Below are 5,859 nucleotides of genomic sequence, written 5' to 3' on the forward strand. Positions count from 1 at the left end.
CACCCAAGGTGTCAAAAGACACTAACAATAGTGAAGAAATTTTATTACTGGCAGAATTTGAAGAGGGATATAATAGATTTTGTGGCTATATGTTTTGATTTTCAATGAGTGAAAGAAAAATGTAAGAATCTAGGTGGGCTGCTACAACCAATTGTGAATTCCAGAATGAAAGGGAAGGTCATTTCCATGGATTTCATCACAGGGTTTCCAAGGACAATGAGACAACATGATTCCATCATGGTTATTGTGGACAAATTGACAAAGGTTGCACACTTCATCCCAGTTAAGTCTACATTATTAGCTAGCGATGTAGCACAGGTATTCATCATATATTTGGTCAAATTGCATGGTGTTCCAAAGAAGATTATGTCAGTCTGGGATGCCAAGTTCACTTCCAAGTTTTGGAAGGAATCATTTGCAGGTTTTGGCATAGAGTTGGCCTTCAGTATGGCTTATCATCTGCAGATAGATGGATAGACAAAGAGGGTCAACAGGGTATTGGAGGACATGTTGAGGATGTACGTGATGCATCAAAAATGGAAATGGGAAGAGTATATTCCCTTGGTAGAGTTTGCGTACAACAATAGGTATGAATAATCATTGAGAATGATTCCTTTTGACGCATTGTATGGGCAGAGTTGTAACACTCCCTTTAGTTGGAGTGATCTGGTTAGTAGGGTGTTGATTGGACAAGATATGTTGATAGACATGCAATAGGAAATGCAGGTTATAAAGAGGAATCTAAAGGCAACATAGGATAGACATAAAAGCTATGTAGATCAAAACATGTTGTTCAAGGAGTTATAGTTTGGGGAACATATGTACTTGCACATCAAACAGAAGAAGAGCTCCTTGCGGATTGGATCGTGTGCCAAGATGGAACCACGATTTTGTGGACCCTTCAGTATCATTGAGAGGATTACGCCAGTAGCCTAGCGACTTGTATTGTCTCTGAAAGTGAAATTCCATGATGTATTCCATGTATCTTTGCTTAAGAAGTATGTTAAGGATGTTGATCATGTGATTGAATGGTTTATATTGCAAGTGGAACTAGATGGAGAATTCTAGCTAGAGCCTCACTGTATATTGCAGAAAAAGGTGCTTATGCTCCTGAACTGAGCAATCGAGAAATTTAAGGTGCAATGGAAGAACTTTGGGCCCGATGAAGCTACATGGGAGATGACAGATCATATGCGGGATATGTATCCTTCCTTGTTTGTCGGTTGAGGCAAAGAAGTTTTTGCTTGGTTTTTGGTATATGTTTTGATGGCATTGGTTTATGAACATATGTATATTGATGTAAACACAACCATGAGTTGTGTTATAAAGCTCCACTATGTGGTATGTTGTTCTGATATCATGTTATTATGTTGTTATGATGACTTGCTTTCAGTAGGGTGATCATTTTAAATACTGAATTGAGTTAATTTCTAAAGCTCCATTGAAATTATATATTTTGATTACAGAATTTTTATGGTGATAGGTGTTGTTGAACACCGAGAATGGTGTTCCCCCATGGGGGATAGTTCTCTAACAACCCTATTGAAAATTCCATGTAATAAAAGTAAATAGAGGCAAAATAATAACCATAGAGGATGGGACACTTAATACAAGCTGAATTTTGGGTAGAATCCTAGTGATGGGGATCACTTGTGATTGTTTAAGGATAAAGAAATTAGAAAATGCAATGGCTAAGGCTTTGGAAAGACAAAATGGCATTTTTGGCATAATTATTTATGGAAATAATGGAAATTAGGAGAAAAGGGAAGTGAAAGGTCACAGGTTTCATGTGATGAGGAAAATGAAGGAAAATAATGGAAAATGATGAAAATAGAGGCCTCATTCATATAAAGGCTTCTGATCATCAGTTGGTAACCTTTTTTCTATTCAGTTTGGAGCTCTCCCATTATTCTCTCTCTCTCTCTCTCATACTCTTGGAGACTTAGAGTTTTCTTCGAGCAGTCTTGGTGGGTGTGGCATACTTGGATTCTTGGAGAAAGAAGGCAAAGTAAGAGTAGGAAAGTGCACGAAGGCATTAGGATCAACAACTACATCATATTTTCTTGCAGGTACCGTGTTGCATGTATCTTTCCTTCACTATTTTTGACATGCCTGGCACATGCATGTGGTTTCTTGGTTATGATCTTTCATTGGCATGGAGGATTGTCGAGATTGATAGTGGATGGAATGATAGTTGATGTGTTTAGGCATCAATGGTTCTTAGCGATTCTCAACTAAGTATGAGACCCCTATACTTAGAACTATTAATTACACCTGTAGATTACACATTTGCAATATATTGAACGAAATGCATGTCGTGGCTAGTAGTGGTCGAGTCAAGGTATTGTATAAGTATTTGCTTTATTAATGTCATTTCCATGTTATTCTATTGATATCAAGAGATGGTTCAGGTCTGGGCAGTGATCCCAGAGTCTTTGGTGTAGCACTGACAGTTTTGGTCTCTGGTCGCAAGCAGGAAAGCCTGTGAGAGGAACTTTGGGTTTCTAGTCGCCCTCATGCCTAAAGGATGGGAGCGATTGAGGCTTAAGTTGTCAAAAAGTTCAGTGGGACCCTAATGTAAGTTATCTAAAGTATTAGATTGGTTCTTGAGGGTCCTGTAGCTAATGATTAATTTCTATATGGTGTGTTTCTGTTGGGTCCACTTCCTTAAAGTGACTTAGGAGGTCGAATCATATCATAGTGGCCTCTTATCACATGTTTATCCCGATTGGCTGGTTGCTTGGGTAGATGTGGGAGGAGGGTGTTACAATTTGGTAGTTTTGTACATGGAAGGCTCTTAGAGTTTTATATTTTGCACATTCACTACTAAGTAAATGTACATCTATAGACATTATCATCTACCTTATTTTATACTTCAAAAGAACCATATCCCACAACCTTGATCTTCTTACCAAGACCCTATATCCTTTCTTTGTTCATATCGCAATTAAATTATGTTTCTTGCCTTGAATATTTTCTTAATTTTATTTTGATCATGTTACTATTGTACTTTACTTATGACTTATTCAATTTTTCTTGTACTTGCAAATGGATTAACCCAATATTTTCAATAAATTTTCCTTCTTTCAATGCATCACCTATGATTTCTTGTATGGCTCCTCCTTGTTTTCCATATACAAAATCCAAGGATGAAGGTGGAAAATACCTAAAGAAAGTTTCAAAATGGAACTTCTTAGTAGAATGTGGATCATTTAGTTATAAGAGTGTTGAATATAAATCAATTTTCCATATTAGGTATTTGGATATGTTTAATTGTAACCCCTCAATAGTTGAACTAGTGTCCTATTGACTACATGCTATGGGGTAAAATGCACGAGATGAAAACTACCCTCGAAAGTCTTCCCAGGACTTCCGACAGACTGTAAGGATATTTGCAAAACATACTTGTTACACACATGTTCATCTATCTGACATATATTGACAGGATATGGAGAAAGGATCACCTTTGGTTCTTTCTAGATTCGCTTGGGGATCTCTGTGCGGTAAGAAGAACTCCTCCTGATTAGATCCAAGACAATTCCTAGAAAAACGAACGAAGCAAACCAATCATAGCATATACTTCTGACAAGTAATGAAATAATCCGTAACAAACATGTATAAATGTGTAACTTATCTACTCAACACAACAAGTATCAGAATGGAAAAATAAATGCACAATATCACCGACACTTCGAATATCGGAACACAACTGCAGTCCTATATTCAGAATAGAAGAGTGATTACAACAACCCTGTTGCATTAGCCTTCCTTATCCCTTCTTCTTCTCTCTCTCTCCTTCTTTCAGCTAGGTCCTTCAAGAATATGACAATATCACAACAACACCATGTGCTATCCTTCTAAATGCTCTGACCATTGTGCAATGACCCTCTCATTACTTAAATAGCAATCAAATTAGGGCTTCCCAACTCCACCTATAGTTCATTTGGGTAAAAACCATGAACCTGCCTCTTTTACCAGATTTTTCCCATTTGCCTCTATTTCTGGAATAGAATTTCTCCAAATATCTTGATTTTTGGAGTTTCCTTGCTTTTCTTGCACAAATTTAGGGAAATGATATCTAGATATTTTATGGCAGATTCGTTGGCATAACCACTTGAGCATCACTAAAGTTCACTGATGCTCCCTCTAGTCTAAAAACATGAGTTAGTAGCTTGACTAATGCTCCTTTTTTCTTGTAAACAAGCTTTATAAGGCAGATTATCAATGTACAAAGAGCGTTAGTGTGGATTCTGGGCCTGTGACTGTGGTCAATCTTTCAGTCATCTTGTCCTTCTCCTATGAGTTTATTAGGAGGTCAATTTGTCCTATAACAGATGCCCCCTAAAGCATGAGATCAGAGGTAGAGACGATGGCCAAAATACTTTATGAAAATGCTGTAGTTTCCTGTCAAAATCTTTGTAGAGGGAAAGAGAAGTTTTGAGCAATAAGGAAAACCTGATACAAAAAAGTAGATATATATGAACTACTAAAATCATGTCCTGAGTTGGGCATTCCCATGCTCAGTAGCTATGTCAAAGTAGCTTTCTTCTCAGAGATATAACAATGCTAGCCGCCAATATGGCATAGGGCGGATCCAGTGTCATAATAGATTATCCTGAAATGGCTGTCCTCAAAGAAAAATATCGCAGCTTGGGAGAGGAAAAAAGGCTGAATGATGTAAGCCTCTACCTAAGGTCTTGATTCCTGCTTCACTGAAAATCATAGATCGGTACATGTGATAAAATGAGTTGACATCGAACTTGCATGAAATCATATGATTACCAGCCAATAATGGAGACTATTAACAGATGCGAGGAAGGCCACCAAAAATGGTGATGGTCTCCAAGATGCAGTGCAAACTAGTGAGTGTGAAAGATTTTTTGTCGTCGAACACTCGTAGAATCGCTTAACCAGGAGCCAATGATGAAAACCCGTGATCAAGCACAAGGTAACCTGCCACTAATTTCTGCAAGCACCAAGGCACTGAATGTGTTTCTAGGTTATCTTTCTAGATAGAGTGTTGAAGTCGATAGGAAGGAACCTGTCGACAAGTAGGAAATGACGTGTCCTACATCAGTCGACACGAAACCGAACAAGGATGATTTTGTTTTCTGAAGAAACTTTTGAGATTTTGGGTCTAAACAATGGAGGGCATGATGAAAGGATATGTAGGGTCAATTGATCGAGGAAACAAGTAGGGACCCTTGAACAATAGAAGGCATGACAACAGTTTTAACCAGACAACACTAGACTCATGAACACTACAGAGTGTTTAAGATACAGAGATGCAATGGCATCAGGGTTTATAGGCTAAAAAATCATAGGTTGGTAGGGTTCATATTGAGAGGCTATCAAAATGACGGTTTATTTGAGGGAGTGCCATGTTCAAGGGAACATTTGCTGCCAAACCATGCTTCAAAATACAGTTGTATTTCCACTTTCCCCCATCTGATTTTTAATGAGTCCAGACGGGTAAATTCATCAATCTTTACATGTTTAAAGAGTTTGAAAAGGATCATGAAAAGAACAACTCTTTGCCCTATCTGATTAGTTTAATGAGTCCAGACAGGTAAACTCATCAACCTTTTCATCTTTTAAGAGTCTGAAAAGTATTGTAAAAAGAACGACTCTATATCTTGTCTGTGTATTTAAAAAGTCCAGACTAGACAACTCGGTGATCTTTTCATCTTTAGAGAGTCTGAAAAGATCGTAAAGAGAGACTCCATGGTGGTCCCTTTGTCATAGTTGCTAAATGGGTGCAACAAAAGGTTAATAGTATACCCGTATCAGTTACATTTCCGTATTTAATCTACTGGACCCGGATAAAGAGAAACCTTTTTCCAATAAATGTCGACCTCA

This window comes from Pinus tabuliformis, chromosome 8, assembly GCF_031772625.1.
Source record: "Pinus tabuliformis cultivar Carrire ecotype Pingquan chromosome 8, CPIR1, whole genome shotgun sequence".
Taxonomy (NCBI): Eukaryota; Viridiplantae; Streptophyta; class Pinopsida; order Pinales; family Pinaceae; genus Pinus; species Pinus tabuliformis.